Genomic DNA, 20,102 nt, shown 5'->3' with positions numbered 1-20,102 from the left:
GTCCTGCTCTGCAATGATAGCCACAGCCTGTTTGGGATTCTTTCTCTCCGTCTCTCTCCCTCTGTCCCTCCACAGCTCATGTACACTCACTCTCACTCTCTCTCTCTCTCTCAAAATAAATAAATAAACATTGTTTAAAAATTAACATTAATGAATGGAGAAGCAAAGCATATATGTAAGTAGTATATTCATATAAGTCAATTCTAGTGTATATCAGAGTGGGACTTATCATTCTGCATTGGTATTCCATATGACTTGTGGAATAACAGAGCAGAGACCTAGCAGAAGAAGCTTGGATAGCTCTGACATCACTAAGGACAGAATGTACACAATACAGTTGACCCTTGAACAACATGGGCTTGAGCTGCATGATTTTTTTTTATAAATACAGTACACTGTTGTAAGTGTATTTTGTCTTCCTTATGATTTTATTAATAACATTTTCTTTTCTATACTTTATTGTAAGAATACAATATATAATACATATAGGAAACATATGTGAATCAATTGTTTATGTTCTTGGTAAAGCTTCTGATTAACAGTAGGCCATTATTAGTAGTTAAGTTTCTGGGGAGTCAAAAAGTTATACACAGATTTTTCACTGTACAGAGTCAGTGCTCCTAACTTCCACATTTTTCAAAGCTCAAATGTATACTGATTTAGAGAATCTTGGTCTACTCAACTGTTCTGAACATAGCTTACCACCTTCCCTTCTTCTCAGCAACATCCCTATCCATTATATGAAGCTTCATAATCTGATGTCTTCAAATTGACTTTTATTTTATCTCTATATTGAGCTTTACAAAATAGTACCCACTCCTTTTAGTTGTTGTTTCAACTATATCTGAATGAGACTCCAGGAGAAATGAATGCCTTGGGATTGCTCTAGTTCCTTGTAATACTGTAGAATTTTGACCACTGCTCTCACCCTCAAATTTGTTGCCGCTCTAAAAGGATCAGACTAAATCAAATAAACAAGGGCCTATCATTCTCATCAAGGACATATACTAAATCAATATTCAGTAGGAACTTATTCCTTCTCGGATAATTAATTATATCTTCACACATGGGCAAATCTTTGTATGATAAATCAGACTTTTGCTCAGCTTGTGAAGTGAAGGATCCAAAGGGAGAATAGTCTAACTAAACTAGATTATTCAATATTCTACTTAACAATATGTGACACATATGGTGTTTGGAGCAAACAGATTAGCAAATTTGGCCAAAAGCAAATCCAGAGCCAATATTTTCAAGGGGACTGTTGAATTACATTAGTTTGAAAGTTTTCCAGTACTACTTTGATAAAGAGGAGTAGCTGGGGGGTGTTAGTTCAAGGACAGAGACTTCTTTGTCAAAGGGCTTTACTGTCTCCCTCATGGAATGTGGACAACCCAGAAGCTTGTAAATAATTCAGAAGTCAAAGCAGAAGAACTTGAACTCCAAAAGTGAGGACACATGTAAATGAACTTAGTTTATAAAAACAATATCATAACTTTACACAACAGTTATTGAGATTAACAGGTATCAATGCTTAAGACAGGTATCTAAATAAATTCATATGCGAAAATTAAATCTTGCTGTAACTTTAAAATAATCATTCAGTGGATCCTGGAATTTCTAATTCTGACAAGATCAGGTGAAATTAGAACAATAATTCACTAAAGGAAACCCAGATCAATACAAAAATTTCCTCATCACCACACTGATTAATATTTCATACATTCTTTTGCAAGGAGAAATTCAAGAATAGCATCAGGATTCAGTGAACATTCTCCTTCATTAAATCCTGAGTAAAATAATAACAATAAATATGTGGATATTTCTGTGTGAGAATGAACTGAATTTCATAATTTCATTCCTATGTAGGTACTGTCTCTGCCAGGAACACTAGCAGTTCTGGGCTTATATTATGAAGAAAACAGTCTCATTGGAAGCATTCTGTTCCTTGAGTAGTTTCAGGCCTATCTTGGGCAAATCTGCATTTTTGTCCTGTGGGGAGAAGTTTTTTTTTATTATGGAGAAGGTAAGGAGACAGAGAATTAAAACAGACACAGGGGAGGAAGTGTATTGATAATGAGAAAAGCATGTTTTCCTAAATAGAAATCAAGATTGTGATGTGTAATGAAGGGAAAAGAGAAACTTAATAGAATTAAATTTGTCTTAAGAAACAAAGCCAGTACTAGCAAAGGTAGTGCAGGAAAAGACATGTACATATTAGATACATTCACTATTCATGTTAGACCTCTCTAAACTTGAGCTTCGGAAAATTTAACTTAACACCCTTTCCCTTACGAGATTTGATGAGATGAAAAAATATTGGTTAACATAACAGACAGATAAAATGCAAATGACGGAGGGTGAGAAGTTGAAAACAGAAAATATACAATTTACTAAGATTAAATGGTTTTCAAACATATGAAATTTGGCAAGTATTTAGAGAGATAAGAACTTTTGAGTGACTGAATATTACTATATATATATGTATATATATATGTATATGTATATGTATATGTACATATATATATATATACACTCATACATATGTATATGTGAAATATATGAAAGGGGCAAAAACCATAATATGTTTTCAAACATATGAAATTTGGCAAGTATTTAGAGAGATAAGAACTTTTGAGTGACTGAATATTACTATATATATATGTATATATATATATATGTATATGTACATGTATATATATATACACTCATACATATGTATATGTGAAATATATGAAAGGGGCAAAAACCATAATTATTATCAAAGTATACTAGATTCACTCGGACTAGAGAATGCTGCAGTCAGTATACTTACTGACAAAGAAGAGAAAATAATCCCCTCATCTGAGTTAATGGTTGTATTATCTGAAATAGAATACACTTAATATGTTTTACAAAAGAAAAGAAAAGAGGAGAAAAAGGAAGAGAAGAAAGGGAAAGAAAGAAAGAAAGAAAGAAAGAAAGAAACAAAGAAAAGAAAAGAAAAGAAAAGAAAGAAAAAAAAGGAAAATTTGTTTACCGAAACATTTTATCAATGTGAGGAGCAGTTTTTAACATTGGATATTAAGCAATGTGTGTCAATGTTCTTTTGCTACTGTGTAACTGTATATTGAGAGTATATGATTCAAGTATATACTGGAAATGGATTTCTAATTTAATCCTATTTATGTATTTTCTAGATATATAATATTTATTAAATATTAAGCATATTTAATGAAAAAATATGGTATAATTACAAAGGTATGTAGGAGTGGTGAAAAAATAAATGTGTTGTCACTTTTGTGTGACAAATAGTCATGATTTAATTGAATTGCAGCTACCAAAGTAGACTTGTCAATTTCCCTATTGTGTATACTTTATTGCTCAATGAGGGTAAAAGAGAAACAGTGGGAATGGTTCCAAATGCTTTTTAAAAATTATTTTTCTTCTAGGATAGCTGTCATGTAGCTATAATCAGGGCAAATTAGTTCTTACAGTATTAGCATTTGGCAATTTTTTCTACAACATACAAAAGAATTCTAAATAGACACTTAGATATAAGTAATCATTGTTCATAAGCTATTGATTTTATCAAGGAAAACAAAAGCTAAAATGATCATGTTTTATGGATACTTATATAGTTTATAATCTTAATACTGGAACTAAACCTTGATCTTTTATATCACACGTCTTAATCAAGACAGATAAGGAGATTCACATTTTCTTAAGGGTGCGTTGTGATTTTTCTGATCTTGTCTTCTAACAAAGATATTTCCTTGGCAACACCAGACTGATGGAACTATCTAACTACAAAATAATAATAATGATAATAATAGCAACAATAATAATTATTGTTATTGACTGTCACAAGTTCTTGCAAACAGTGGAGCTAAAATGTTGTGTTTTTGGAAGTCTGTACTATTGGCTGGTGTAGATCCAGATGGGCACTGGTGCTCCAGGGGAGAAGAAGGGGAAGCTAGGGAAGAGACAGTGGATAGCTTCATGTGGGGATCCCCTGGGTCATGCTGGGAGAGAACATTCCCTTTCCTGGAGTACTTTTGGAACAGGGTGTATTGCCTCTCTCTTTTTTTTTTTAATGTTTATTTATTTCTGAGAGAGACAGAGACAGAATGTGAGTGGGTTAGGGGCAGAGAGAGAGGGAGACACAGAATCGGGAGCAGGCTACAGGCTCCCAGCTGTCAGCACAGACCGCGATGCGGGGCTCGAACTCAGGAGCTGTGAGATGGTGACCTGGGCGGAAGTCGGACGCTCAACCGACTGAGCCACCCACGTGCCCCCTGGCTGGTGTCTTAGAGCAGCCTTTCAATAACAGGTTCAGAGTTACATACAGAGGGTGGATAAAGAGGTTTGAGCTCTCCACTGTGATTCACTATAAGCTCCAGGCTCCTCCACAGCGATGGGATTGCTTTTCTGGGACAGAATGGTGCCAAGTGCACTGCTGAAAGCCTCTCTGGAGGAGGAGGCTAGCCGGTCCGTGCCTTGCTGAATCCTTTAAGATTTGGAATTTTGAATCCCAGTCTCCCACCAGAGATAAAACAGAGAAAAGAGAGCTTTGGTGCTGAGCATGTTGCTGGTCTGGGCACAGAATGGTTGAGGGCAGGGATCTGATGGCCAGGGACACAACAAGAGAGATTGTTTGCTTTTCTGAGATGACTGCTTGAACAGTGGTGGTGGACGCTAGCTCCCCTACCCGGGGACAAGAGAGCAGGGTGATGCCATCTTCCCTGCCCACCAGCACAGTCAAAATTAAGAGAGCAACACAGTATTCCAGGTCAAGGCTGGAGCCACTTCTACCAAACCCTGCACCCTATGCCCTATGGGGTCATCTTTGCAAGGCCAGGTCTGATTGTGAGCCAGTGAAGAGGCCCTGTCTCCCAGAGGACCAACACAGCCCCCTGCAATCACCAAATCTACTGAAGGTGCAGTGCTCCAAAGCATAAGCTTCTGTGTTTCAGTTCTGGTGGAAATAGGGCAAGGTTTTCTCTTTCTTTCTTTCTTTCTTTCTTTTTCTTTCTTTATCGGACTTATAATTTTATTTGTGTGTTTGTTTTGAATTTTCCTCATTGTTTGAATCAGGCTTCTTCTTTTTTCTTTTTCTTTGTCTTCTTTTTTGCTTTCTTTTTTTTTGGAATCAGGCTTATAGTTTTGTCTGTTTGGGGTTTATTTATTTATTTATTTTTGTTCCTTCTTTTCTCTCTTCCTCTCTCTATGTCTTTCTTTTTATGTTCTTGAATAAGGTTTTTTTTTTTTAATCAGGCTTATTTTAACAAACAAACCAAAGCACACCTAGTTAAAGGTCCAAACACTCCCCACTGCAAGCAAGGAGGAGCTCTGCAGAGGAATGACCTGGGGGAAAGAACAGCCAAATCACAATAGCAGAGTACACACAGCATACATCAGAAATACTTCCTGAAGTGCCAGGTCCTGGACAGTATAATCCCTTCTTAATACAGCATTACCCTCAGAAGCAGGAAACATAACAAGCTTTCATAACATTCAAAAGACAGGAACCTAGACAAAATGACAAGACAGAGGAATTCTCTCCCAAAGAAACATCAATAAGAAACCACAGCCAAGGATTTGCTCAAAACAGATATAAGTAATATATCTGAATAAGAATTTAGAACAACAGTCATAAGAATACCAGCTGGGCTTGAAATAAGCACAGAAGACTTCAGAGAAATGCTTGCTGCAGAGATAAGATACCTAAAAACTAGTTACATGAAATAGAAAATGCTATAACTGAGATGGAAAACTGACTGGTTGTAATTACAGCTATGAAAGAAGCAGAGGATCATATAGGTGATACAGAATATAAAATAATGGAAATTAATGAATCTGAAAATAAAACTATTAGATCAGAAAAAAAGATTATTAGATCACAAATATAGAACTAGGGACATCAGTGATTCTATAAAGTGTAATAATATCCATATTGTAGGAGTCCCAGAAGAAGAGTGGGAAAAGGGACAGATGGTTTATTTGAATAAATTATAGCTGAGAATTTTCCTAATCTGGGAAAGGAAACAGGCATTCAAGGCCAAGAGGCACAGAGAACTCCCCTCAAAATCATCAAAAACAGGTCAACACGAAGACATGTCATAGTGAAACTTGCAGACTATAAAGATAAAGAGAGAATTCTGAAAGCAGCTAATGACAAAAAGTCCTTAACCTTTTAGGGTAGACACATAAAGTTGGCATCAGACCTGTCCAGAGAAACTTGGCAGGCCAGTAGAGAATAGCATGATATATTTAATGGGAAAAATATGCAGCCAAGATTATTGTATCCAGCAAGGCTTTCATTCAGAATAGAAGGAGAGGTAAAGAATTTCCAAGACAAGCAAAAACTAAAGGATTTGTGAACACTAAACCAGCTCTGCAAGAATTATTTCTTTAATGTTTATTTATTTATTTTGAGAGAGAGAGAAAGCATGAGCAGGGGAGGGACAGAGAGAGAGGGATAGAATCCCAAGCAGGCTCCACACCCAGCATGGAGCCTGACATGGGTCTCAATCCTGTGAACCATGAGATCATGACCTGAGCTGAAACCAAGAGTCATATGCTCAACTAACTGAGCCATCCAGGCATCCCTGCAAGAATTATTAAAAGGGACCCTTTGAGTAGGAAAGAGAGACCAAAAGCAACATAGAGTAGAAAGGAACAGAGAAAATTTACAGGAACAGCTATTTTTCCAGATGATACAATGGCACTGATTTCATATCTATCAATAATTACTCTAAATGTAAATGGAGTAAATGCTCCAATCCAAAGATATACAGAGTATCAGAATGGATTAAAAAAAAAAAAACAGGACTCATTGATGCAGCTTACAAGAGACTCATTTTAGACACAAAGTAATCTCCAGATTAAAACTGAGGGGATGGAGAACCATTTTTCATGCTAAAGGACATCAAAAGAAAGTGGGATACTTAAATAAGATAGACTAGACTGTAAGCCAAAGACTGTAATAGGAGACAAACAAGGGCACTGTATCATCATAAAGGGGTCCATCCAAAAATATCCAACAATTGTAAATATTTATATACCCAACTAAAGAGAAGCCAAGTATATAAATCAGTTAATAACAAACTTAAACTCATTGCTAATGATATAATATTAGTAGGGGACTTTAACACCTGACTTACAACAATGGCCAGATAATCGAAGCAGGGAATCAACAAGGATACAATGGCTTTGAATGACATACTGAACCAATGGACTTAACAGATATATTCAGAGCATGTTTCCCTAAAGCAGCAGAATACACATTCTTTTCGAGTGCACATGGAACATTCTCCAAACTAGATCGTGTACTGGCTCACACATCAGGCCTTAATGAGTACAAAAAGATTGAGATCATTACCATGTATATTTTTAGACCACAACATTATGAAACTTGAAGTCCACCACAGGAAAAAATTTGGAAAGGCCATAAACACATGAAGGTTAAGGAATATCCTACTAAATAATGAATTGGCTAACCAGGAAATTAAAGAAGAAATTTAAAAAAATACATGGAAGACAATAATGAAGCAACAGAAAGAGTAATAAAAATATCAATTCCATTTACAAGTGCACCAAAATCCATAACATACCTAGGAATAAACCTAATCAAAGGGTTAAAAGATCTGTACTCTGCAAATTATAAAACATTATGAAAGAAATTGAAGAAGACACAAAAAATAGAAAAACATTCCATGGATTAGAAGAACAAATACTGTTAAAATGTTTATACTACCCAAAGCAAGCTACACATTTAACAAAATCCCTATCGAAATAACACTAACATTTTTCACAGAGCCAGAAGAAACAATTCTAAAATTTGTGTGTAACCAGAAAAGACCCCGAATAGCCAAAGTAATATTGAAAAAGCAAAGCAAAGCGGGAGCCATCACAATACCAGACTCCAAGCTGTATTACAAAGCTGTGATCATCAAGACAGTATAGTACTGACACAAAAAAAACAGACACCTAGGCCAGTGGAACAGAATAGAGGACCCAGAAATGGACCACAACTTAAATGGTCAACTAATCTTTGCCAAAGTGGGAAAAAATATCTAATAGAAAAAACAAATGGTGTTGGGAAAACTGGACAGCAACGTGCAGAAAAATGAAACTGGGCCACTTTCTTAAAACATACCCCAAAATTAATTCAAAATGGATGAAAGACCTAAAAGTGAGAAAGAAAACTATTAGAATATTAAAGGAAACAATCAACAAAACTAAAAGGCAACCCACAGAATGGGAAAAGATATTTGCAAATGACATATCTGATAAAGGGCTAGTATCCAAAATCCATTAAGAACTTATAAACTCAACACACAAAAAGCAAATAATCCAGTTAAGAAATGAGCAGAAAACATGAACAGATACTTCTCCAAAGAATACAAACAAATGGCTAACAGACATATGACAAAATGCTCAACATAACTCATCATCAAGAAAACACAAATCAAAACCAAAATGAGATTCTACCTCACTCCTGTCAGAAAGGCTAAACTTTACAACTCAGGAAACAGATGGTGGTGAGGATTTAGGGAAAGGGAACCCGCTTACACTGCTGGTGGGAATGGAAACTAGTCAGCCACTCTGGAAAACAGTATGGAGCTTCCTCAGAAAGTTACAGATAGAACTATCCTATAGCCCAGCAACGGCACTAATAGGTTTTTATCCAAAGGATAAAAAATATTGATTTGAAAGGTCGCATGCATCCCAAAGTTTATAGCAGGACTATCAACAGCCAAATTATGGACAGAGCCCAAATGTCCATCAACTGATGGACACACATACATACATACATGCCATGGAGTATTATTCAGCCATGAGAATGAATGAAACTTTGCAATTTGCAATGACATGGAGCTAGAGAATATTATGCAAAATAAGGCAGTCAGAAAAAGGCAAATACCATATGATTTCACTCATATGTGGGATTTAAAAACCCAAACAGATGAACATAGGGGAAGGGAAAGAAAAATAAAATAAGACAGGAACAGGGAGGTAAACCATAAGGAGCCTGACTCTTAACTATACAGAACCAACTGAGGGTTGCTGGAGGGGAGGTGGGTGTGTGGGCTAAATGAGTGATGGGCATTAAGGAGGGCACTTGTGATGAGCACCGGGTGTTATATGAAAATGATGAGTCACTGAATTCTACTCCCGAAGCCAATACTACACTATATGTTAACTAACTTGAATTTAAATAAAATCTTGGAAGAAAAAAAAAATATTTTCTCCTTTGAAAATTTTCAAATAGGAAAACAAAAAACAAAAATTTTCAAATAGACATTTTATGAATGTCTTCAGCTTTAATCATAATAGTATTCAAGAATATCACCTGATATTTACCTTATTGACATTGTGTAATGAGTCTTCAAAATAACTCTTTGGAGAATGAAGCATTATAGAAAAATGTCAATTCTCCCTTGTTTATTTATGTATAGAACCATTTAATAATTGGCTAGAGGAATCAGAAAAATGGAGAACCAAACATGCTGTTTATACATAAAAGCTGTTGGAGAACATGGCTGTAATATATATGACCAAGTACATTTACTGATGCTCTGGCTTTCTTCACCCCACCACTGTCACCATCAGCATGCCAGTGTTGATTGTGGGAAGACCAAGTCAAGAGAAAGCTTAGATCAGTGGAGGAGATTCATTCACATAGAATTGCTGCCCTGCATCTGTCTGTGGCAAGAAATGAATATCTTTTATAGTATGTTTTAATAGATTTATTCCACTTTATCAATAAACATAGAGTAATAGCTGCATCTCTAAAAAAAATCCAGTAACTGCTTTCCTTATGCCAACTATTTCATAACTTTCATTCACTGGTTCAAAATAAACAAACTGAGTGCCAAGCACTTTGCTAAGCCTTGCATTTGATCAGTGTTGCAAAAACTTCCTGTCCTTATGGAATTTGCCATTTCTAAGGAAGACTAATAATATCAGGAAACAAAAAAGTACTAATATTATCTAAAATTATAATAATATAATATTGAAACTTATCGATTCTATGATAGAGAAGGGGCCTTCTGTAGAAAAGATAGTTTGGAAGGTTGATTCTGAAGAGCTTACATTTTAGCTGAGAACTGAATGATGAATCTTAGCCATCCAAGGTAGGGAGAGGGTATGAGGAGGGAGAAGGACATGGTCTGAGAGCAAAGGTAGCATGTATGAATGTAATGAAAAAATCAGTAAGAATCTGATGATTCAGGAGAGTGGCAAACTATGAGGTGGGAGAAGCATGCATGAAGCAGATCATAGCAATTATTATGCACTGGTCAGACTCAATTTGCTTAAAATCTGCATGAGGACTCAAAACATTTGCAGTGGTAACATGTTGAAGTCTTTGAAGGTAGCCTTTGATTCAGGATAATGGTGACTGGTCCAGATGATATACTCTGGAATTCATAAGAGGGGAAAATAATTTGGAATCAATGGATAATGGTGAAATAAGTTGCTTCTTTAGTATTTAAGGTACTGCATCCTTATTTATCTCTCTGCTGAAAATTCTCAATCTAAACCAATAGCCAAATGATACTTAAAAATTGATAGGAGAAGAGAGAGGGAAAGGAAACATAACTCTGGATGCCCTGTTGGTTCCTGCTTAACTTCAGTTTTCTATTTTAAAAGGGTTAATGAACACTAGGTCCTTTTAATTTGATTTAAGATTTGTACACAATATTTCTTATAATAATGCAAGTGAAGTCACTTTTATATATTAATTTTTAAACATAAGTCTTAGGGGTGCCTGGGTGGCTCAGTCAGTTAAGTGTCTGACTCTAGCTCAGGTCATGACCTCACGGTTTGTGGGTTTGAACCCCACATCATGCTCTGTGCTGACAGCTCAGAGCTTGGAACCTCCTTCAGATTCAGTGTCTCCCTCTCTCTCTCTGCCCCTCCCCTGTCTCTGTCTCTCAAAAATAAATAAACATTAAAAAAATTTAAAAGTAAGCATCATGTCAAAAACCAAACTGACTGAAAGTTGTCCACAATAATATAAGAGATCATCTATTTGTGAGTTGAAAAAATGTCACAGTTCATCCAGAACCCAGAAAGAATCTGCTAATAAAGCTCATAATTCAGATAGGAGATTTTCTAAAAATGTTGGAAAACTATCTAATCTAGGCTCTATATTTTCTTTAGTGGAAAGCAGGCAGAAATTGCATGTTCATTTTTGTAAAGCAAGTTGAAAAATGAATAATAAAAATCTAAGGGGCATTTATTTGCAAATGAGCATGGAACAAATAAAAGCTAATTTTAAAATGCATGAATATATTTTATTTCTAATTTGTATGTGAATTATACTCACATTGATTAGAACAATAGTGATATTTAAGGATGGGTATATCATAATATTAACCATACTTTTCATTTGTATAAATTGATGTTTAACATCCACCTAAGGGACTATTCACTATCCATAACCAAATTGTGACCTATCTGTAGATATCTGGAGTCCTTAGATAATTTTAAGTTATATTCTTTAGCATTCACAGTGAATATGAACATTATGGGGGAAGAAGCCACCTTCAAATATAACAAACCAATTCTGAGCCTGGTTGCCCTGCCTCACCCTTTCCTTCCCACAGAAACCACAATAAAGTTGCTTGCTCACTGTTCTTCTTTTATTCCTACCTCCTGACAGATTCGAGCGCTTCCCCTGAGTGGCCCTGCCTGGTATACTGTGATCTCCCCAGGAAGCTGTGAGTATAGTAAAACTTTTAATTTGTGCTAAGTCTTTGTATATCATGATCTGTACCTGGTCTTACCATACATCACTCAAGGTAATGTGATTAAAACAATCATCTGTTCTTACATTATCTGACTTTATGGGTGGTAGTGTAGATCATGATAGTGCAATGAAATTTCTGAGAGAAAATATCTTGATTTCTTTATTCTAATAATTCTGTGGGAAAAAATTAACTCTGTATTTGTAATAATTTCTGTACCTGAATTAAGGAGGAATCAAAGCAACATGTGTTATGTCTGAGGCAATATAAATTATTGGGAAAACATCATGTATACTTTCCAAAAATTTATATGGTATAGGTAGGTACCTCTGTTTTTCATAGAAGTATCTCTTATTCTTTAAAGAAGCTCTCAAAAATGAGATATTGTGGAAAATTTATTTTTGTGTTTGTAACATGATAAATGAAGTCACTTTGCTTTCACTTCTTAGATCTGCAATTCAGTGCTGCTTGAGCTGAATGGAGTTGATTGGTCTAGGTGAATGTCACTGTAAACTTCAGACATTTTTTTCAACTTTTGGTTAATGTAGTTTCTTGCTATTGAAATAAACATGTATCAACTATATCTAGGAGACAAATATACCGTGATTGCCCTAAATATATATTCCTCAATTTCCCACCTGTATTTTAAGGCTTTCTTATAGCCAAAGTGAACAGACACTCTTTGATTGTTAGAGTAGCAGCCAACCTGTTAGTCACACAAAAGATTAGCTGAAAAGAATATAGCTCTGTTTATAATAGCCCAAACTATTTAGAGCCACATAAACATTTCCGAACATAATCACCATCAAAACAACTACTGCAGATTTCACAGAATATATACAATTAAATTCAATATGAAACTCTTGCTACTTTTATAACTTACCATAAATATGCAATCTAATAAAAGTTAACACAAGTTTACTACATAAATTGCTGTTAGTTGAAAATAAGAATTGCTCTTGGAATTACTTTGGTGGTAAAGGAAATGTGAAAATCTAGCACTGCTCTCACCTTAAAGTTCACAGTGAAATGCCTACATGGGGCTGAATCAGGAACATTAGGTAAGATCTTTCAAAATTCACTGTGTGCAATATACTTTATTTTTCTCTGAAGTCTCATTTTATAGACTATTATTGGAAACAAAATAGTCTACTTGATGGAGCAATGGACTGATTCAATATGTCAGATTCCGTGTTCCTATCCAGTAGACTGACAAAAAGTCACAGGAATTTAATTTAAAATAGGGCAAATCAAGCATTGCTTTATAAAGACCATTTGCATGCCAAGTAGGAGATCTTAAGCAAAAGTACTTTTGTGGTTATCTGAGCACATAAATACCTAGGCAACTTTTTAAGGCTGAACATCTTTTTTCCTTTATCGAAATTATACTTTGAAGAGTAATCTAATGAATTATTTTTCACTGTTAAAACAGATCTCAACTATTATGCAAAGAAAATAAAATAGCACTTCTACTTAATGGCAACAGATTTGCAATGTAAAGTGAATATAAATAGATAAATAGTTCTAAAAAAGATTTAATTAATGGCTTTCATATTTTCACACCATTACAAGAGCTTATCCACTTTGTTGGTCTGGAATTAAACGGGAGTATTATATGACTTTATCACCTTTGGAAGACTTTAACATATCAAAGTAATATTAAATTTCTAGAATAAATTTGAAGATTTCTTAGATTTATTTATTTATTAACCCCATGCCCATAATGCATGCATGTGTTTATATATATACAAAATAGAGACATTTAGTATTAATTGGCAACTAAAATGCATTTTAGGAAACTAACGAGAAATATAACAGTCCTGAATTTAGACTATATTTTAGGGGAAAACAGACATATACACCTACAATTCTCTTTATGATGTAGTTATAAAAATGTGTTTATTATTGTTTTTTATTTTGTCAAATGCAAGTCAAGAATTATATATCTTCTATTTTGTATTGCTATTAAGTCAAGATTTTTTTTTAACATCGACTCAATGAGAAACTTCCTCCTTATTAAATATACATTCTCTGTGAGAATTCTCATCCACATGTGGGAAGTAAATATGTAAAATCACTAGTGTGGTCAGAAGTTGTTTTCCCAGGCAAATACGATTTCTAGGTAAAAAACATCTTCCCATAAATGAAGAAATGTGATGTTGTTCTTGTCATTCTGCCTATGTGCAGTGTGTAGTCTGCCCACTTGCTTCTTTTTCATGTGGTTATCGCATTGTTCCTGTGCTCTCCTATGTCACATTGGTTGCATACCTGGGTACACTTCATTGCAACCTCCCCTTTAAACCACAGCACTTGAAATAAACAAACAGTCAAACAAGAATTGGCAATGCAGAATAGGGAGCCTCATACATGCTAGTGTTTCCTTGTTTGAATATTACAAAATTTATTTTTGGATAGTGAAAAAGTAATATGATAAGAGGAAAAGAAGTAATTTGGAAGCTGCTGGGGGAAAAAAATCAGTCACCAACATAAAAGAATTTTCTTAAAGCTTGTTGGACAAAGAGAAGTAGAAAAAAAAATAAGAAATTAACCTCTATTGCATTACACCATTTACATTATTCTTCTCAGTGTAATTTTAATATGTTATGTTCAATTTAAGGGTATATGTCATTCAAAGCTGTCAGATGCCCTCTTCTCATAGCACGTTCAGAGGGATTTCTCAGAAAATCTCTAAAACCATTGATGCAAGCTACAGGGAGCAGCAATAAAGGAATGATCTGGTTTAGAATGTTTTTACCTCAAATAGAGCTAAACTGTACAAAATACTCATATAATCTAATAAAAATAGATCATTTCTTATTACCAAATTCCTAATGAAGAGAACACATATTTTTCCTTTATCAAAACATACATTTACAGTTGACATAAATCAATCATCTTCCAAACACATTTCCCTTTCTTTTCACTTTTTGAATCTAAGCATTTTTCCCTCTTATGTTCAAGCACTCGCATTGTTACTCTTGCTCTCATGCACACAACAGCAGAACCTAGGCATTTGTGATTCAGTGATAAATCAGAGAGGTGAATGTAAAGTTACTTTCCTAACTTTTATTTAACTTTACCAGAGTACACACAGAAAGAAAGAAAGAAAGATAGAAAGAAAGAAAGAAAGAAAGAAAGAAAGAAAGAAAGAAAGAAAGAAAGAAAAAGAAAGGGAGAAGTATAGCAGATTAGACATTGGTCGTGGTGAACAATAGATCTTATTATCTGAAAGTTATTTTTAAAAGGCTGTAAAGCTAGTGAATAAAATTTTATTTTATTTTTAAGTTTTTAAATTTTAATTCCAGTATAGTTATCATAGAGTGTTATATTAGTTTCAGGTGTATAATCTAGTAATTCAACAATTGTATACATTACTCAGTGCTCATAAGTGTGTCCTTAATCCCCATAACATTTTCACCCACCCCTCCTTACCTCCCCTCTGGTAACTATCTGTGTGTTCTCCATACTTAAGTGTGTGCTTCCTGGTTTATCTTTCTCTCTCTTTTTTTCCCCTTTGCTTGTTTGTTTTCTTTCTTAAATTCCACATATGAGTGAAATCATATGGTATTTGTCTTTTTCTGACTGACTCATCTCTGTTAGCATTATACTCTCTAGATCCATCCATGTTGTTGCAAATGGCAAGACTTCATGATGAATAACATTTTAGAGTGAATAATATACTGAATGTAGAGAGCCAATTCTCACCTCCCCCCAAAAAAAATCCAGACTAACTATTAATGTTGATTTTTTAAATTTTCTATTGAGATTTGATTATTTTAAACTGTAATGGAGGCCACAGGAATTGCAATGCTAATGAAAATGGAGAAAAATATTATAAATTATAAATGAATTAAGGATATGAGAAAATAGAGACTCTCAAATGCTTTTAGTATAAATTAACAAAATCAGTTAGTGAAAACATTTATTACATTCTATGAAAATTTGAAAGGTACACATTTCAGGACCCCAAAATTCCACCTATTGATAGTTGGTCTAGAAACAAATGCATTCAGGAAGAACAATGCCACTTTTTATCCCCAAACCTTTTGAAGGTGGCTTAAGAAAGAACCACTGGGGAATTTTTTTTATTTTTTTTAATTATTTTTAAAAAGATTTGGGAAAACTTTAGAAGTGTTTTCCTGCAATTTGGAGGATGGGCCTTATACTGTACTACAGGAGTTATATTGCTATACTCCCAGTCCCCACATTTGTAGGGATAAGGGAACCCCAAATTCTTTTAGAGCACCTTGGGGAGTGAGAGAGAGGGCACAGATGTGGTACCATCTTGGATCCTATTTAAGAGGCTGCCTGAGGGGGACCTCAGCAGACAGAGAGGTAAACAATTAAAAGTCCATGAGTGAAAGGAAGACCAAAACACATAACTCAGAGAAGATGCCTCACATCAGTCAAAAGAAATAAAAGAGAAGATTCCAGCTGGGAACCTTTAAAGTGCTCAGGAAAGCACCCCCGAGGGCAGGTCACATTTAATTATCTGTCAGTCTTTAGACAGTTTAAATTGCAAAACCAGTAAGAATCTTTTCCCCTTTCCTTTACTTGACAAATGGCTATGGCTGAATTTGCAGCTGGCCAGTGCGGACAGAGATGAGCTTGGAGATTTTAAACTTATAGTAAGAAAATAGAAGGATCCTGCTTTCTTTTCCCTGTAGCTTCAGCCTGGGACAATCCTAAATGGTTAAAACAAGAAGATTCAAAGCTAAACACTTGCAAAATGTTGACCATCATACAGGACTAGATAACTTATTTTCAAAATTTAGGTTTTTTTTTTCTTTCATGATTAAAAGTGGACAAAGGAAGTTTTATTACCAGAGTATGACCAGCTCAGTCTCAAGTCAATTCAAATCTCCATGTATCTACAGGGGACATTTACCCCCAAAGAATAAAGTTCAAGGAAACAGAGAGACAAAAGAAAATTAAACTATGTTTTGATTGCAATTCACACCTAATGTTTGTTTTAAACATTATTTACAGATAGTAACAGGTGAAAAGAGCAAGTTCCACAAGGATACAAAGAAAAGGATCTTGTTTATATTCTTAAAATATATTGAAATATGATATTAATAGATATACCACATAAATACATACATTATACAAATGCAGAGCAAAGGTCCCTGTGAAGGTCTACTACAGTTAGGAGAGGCCACTGTTGTGCAGGAGGGAAAAGACTTGGATCAGGGGGATAGAGGGGCCTTGTAGTTGTGTACAAGTTTTGCAGGTTTTTTGTTGTTTTTTGGTTTTGGAATTTGGGGCAAAATTGATTCATTTTTGTGTATTTAATAATGCATTAAAAAATTGCTCAGGGGCACCTAGGTAGCTCAGTCAGTTGAGAGCATCCTATTTAGGCTCAGGTCTTGATCTCATGGCTCCTGATTTCAGCCCCATGTCTGGCTGTGTGCTGACAGCTCAGAGCCTGGAACCTGCTTGAGGTTCTGTCTTCCTCTCTCTCTGCACGTCCCCCGCGCATGCTGTGTCTCTCCCTCAAAAATAAACATTTAGAAAACACTCAAATGCCCTAAGGGAATTCCTAAAATCTTAATATTTTTAATTTTAATTATTACCACAATGATAGGTGTAGGAGGTCTCTAAGAATGACTTTTAAAGCATGACTCACTGCTTTTCTGAACTATCTGATGCTCTGGCTCAACTACTGACGATTCTGCAGGTCTTTTCAGAATAAATGTTTTCTTGGCATTTATCCTCTGCCTTTAAAATACTTTTTATTTTTATTATTTTTATTTTTAAAATTTATTTTGAGAGAGACAGAGCACGCACACAAGCAGGAGAGTTAAAGAGAGAAAGGAGAGAGAATCCCAAGCAGGGTCCACACTGTCAGCGTAGAGGCTAATGTGGGGCTTCATCCTATGAACTGTGAAGGTATGAACTGAGCCGAAATCTAGATTTGGCAGCTTAACCAATTGAGCCACTCAGGCGCCCCAAGAACACTTCTTATTTTTTAAAGTAACAACTAAAAAGTGACATTGTAGACTCACAGTCACTTTACTTTTAAGGAAAAATAATCTTTAAAACCTTTTTTTTTAATATATGAAATTTATTGTCAAATTGGTTTTCATACAACACCCAGTGCTCATCCCAACAGGTACCCTCCTCAATGCCCATCACCCACTTTCCCCTCCCTCCCACCCCCCATCAGCCCTCAGTTTGTTCTCAGTTTTTAAGAGTCTCTTGTGTTTCTTAAAACCTTTTAAAAAAAAAAAAAGTTGTGTTCTAATTTTATTAATCCTATTAGTCCAATTTTTTTAAATTGCTGAGACTAGCCAGATAACTTAGCAAGAAATAAAAGAAGAATGTCAGACCAGTATACAATAATAGCAAATAAGGGTGCCTGGGTGGCTCAGTCGGTTAAGCATCCGACTTCAGCTCAGGTAAAGATCTCATGGCTAGTGAGTTCAAGCCCTGTATCAGGCTCTGTGCTGACAACTCAGACTGGGGCCTGCTTCAGATTCTGTTTCTCCCTCTCTCTTTGCCCCTCCCTTGCTTGCGCTCTCTCTCAAACATAAAGAAACATTAAAAAATACTGTTATTACTAGGGCTTATAGAGTATTTGTACTATGAGGCATTACATTTAGTTGTTATGAGAACATGAGGCGCTTTGTGGGCAAGTGGAAAATATTTAAGTATAGATGGAATAGATCCTTAGCAAAAATGTATTTTTAAAGAGAACAAATGTTACAGCTGCATCCAATTGGATTGATTGCTGGCTTATTTTCTTTCCCAAACTTCATTTAGTCCTGGCAAGCTCCTTGGCTTTTCTTTGGGACATGTCCTTTGAAGCTTCTTTTGCCTTATGCCGGTTCTTATCAGTGGGGATTCCAGCTGTGAAACAATTTTGAAAGATGCCTTCAACAAAACGCTGAAAATACCCATTTGGCCTAAGAAGGAAGATGAAGATAGCCTCCAGCAAACAGAAAAACATAGATGTTTTAAAAAATAAAGCTTTCCTTTTTTTTTCCTTAAAAAAATTAAGCTCTAAGGCTCGTCTTCAGTTGCAGAGCATTTTTTCAGGAACCTAGACCCCTAAAACAGTCAATAGATAGGCATATAACTCCATTGTGAAGCATAGATAACTAACTACCTGGCTTAAATTAGTATTTTAGCCATACCTAGTAATTGACACCTTTTTGTCTGTATTATCATGAATATAGCAAAAATGCAGATTATTTCAATATTCTACATTTATCAAAAGAGTCAAGATCATTGAGGATTTTCAGCAAGAATTACTATGAACATGGGGAAAAGAAACATGCATGTGTGAAAGGTTAGTAAGCTAGCTACTCAAACATAAGAAATATTCAATTAATTTACAGGGATTTGGAAGGAAGAAGAAGAAAAACTAAAAACAAACAAATAAATAAAAAAAACCCACTAAGGGTTGGTTCAATAATAGAATCACTGATAACAAAAGCTGAAAGAAATTATAGATAATCCCTAGAGCAACCCTGGCCTGATTTTAAAGTTGAAAAAATTAAAACCCATGGACATTTAGTGGCTTAAAAAGTAAGCCATCTTTTATGAACTATGGATTTATTGAAATATTATTTCTATTGCTTCTCAAAATTATGTGTGTGCAAGCTATACTTTTAACGCTTAACATTCCATAAATATCTTACATGCTATTTTTTACTTGTCTAATTTTACTCTCACGGGTATATATTCATTTACCAGAAATCTTTACTATATTTATCTGTAACACTTTGAAGAATAAAATATAAAAATTTTATTTTATAAATATATACTGAATATTTCAGTAGCTCACAACCTTCATCCACATTATGGGATCATAAACTCCATTTTGTGGTGAATAAAAAAACAAGTCAGTGATTCTAGAAATGAAATGACTATTGATTATCAAAATTATCCTTACGTAGATAATCCTAAAGCTTATTCTGAATTATTGCTAAAATATCTGCCCCATAAACATGTAAACAAACAATATCCATAATATTGTGTCTGTTCTTGGGAAACAGTATTTGTCAGAAGTAGTTAGGAAATCTTTTAAAATACTGTTTCTGTCCACAAAATATTGTTTCAGTCTAAGATAAGGGCATAGTCTAAAATGAGACTATTTTATTATGACCATTTCAGGTAATTAAAATGTGTCTTATTGTTGAGAAAAAAAAAAACAAAACTTTGAGACACTCTGGTATAGATGAATAATGATAACTTCATAGTTTGGCTTATTTTTCCCCATTGTAGAAAATAATTATATCTAGATTAATTCATGTCACTTGTTTTGTTATTGAATGGAAAACATAGTCTAAGATTCTCTTTAGCTGTACTACAGTGACACTGGGACAAAAAAAGTTCCTACAAACATGGGCTTTGGCACCT

The sequence above is a fragment of the Prionailurus bengalensis genome, chromosome A1 (assembly GCF_016509475.1).
Source record: "Prionailurus bengalensis isolate Pbe53 chromosome A1, Fcat_Pben_1.1_paternal_pri, whole genome shotgun sequence".
NCBI classification, from domain to species: domain Eukaryota; kingdom Metazoa; phylum Chordata; class Mammalia; order Carnivora; family Felidae; genus Prionailurus; species Prionailurus bengalensis.
Note: the sequence above shows the minus strand (reverse complement) of the source record.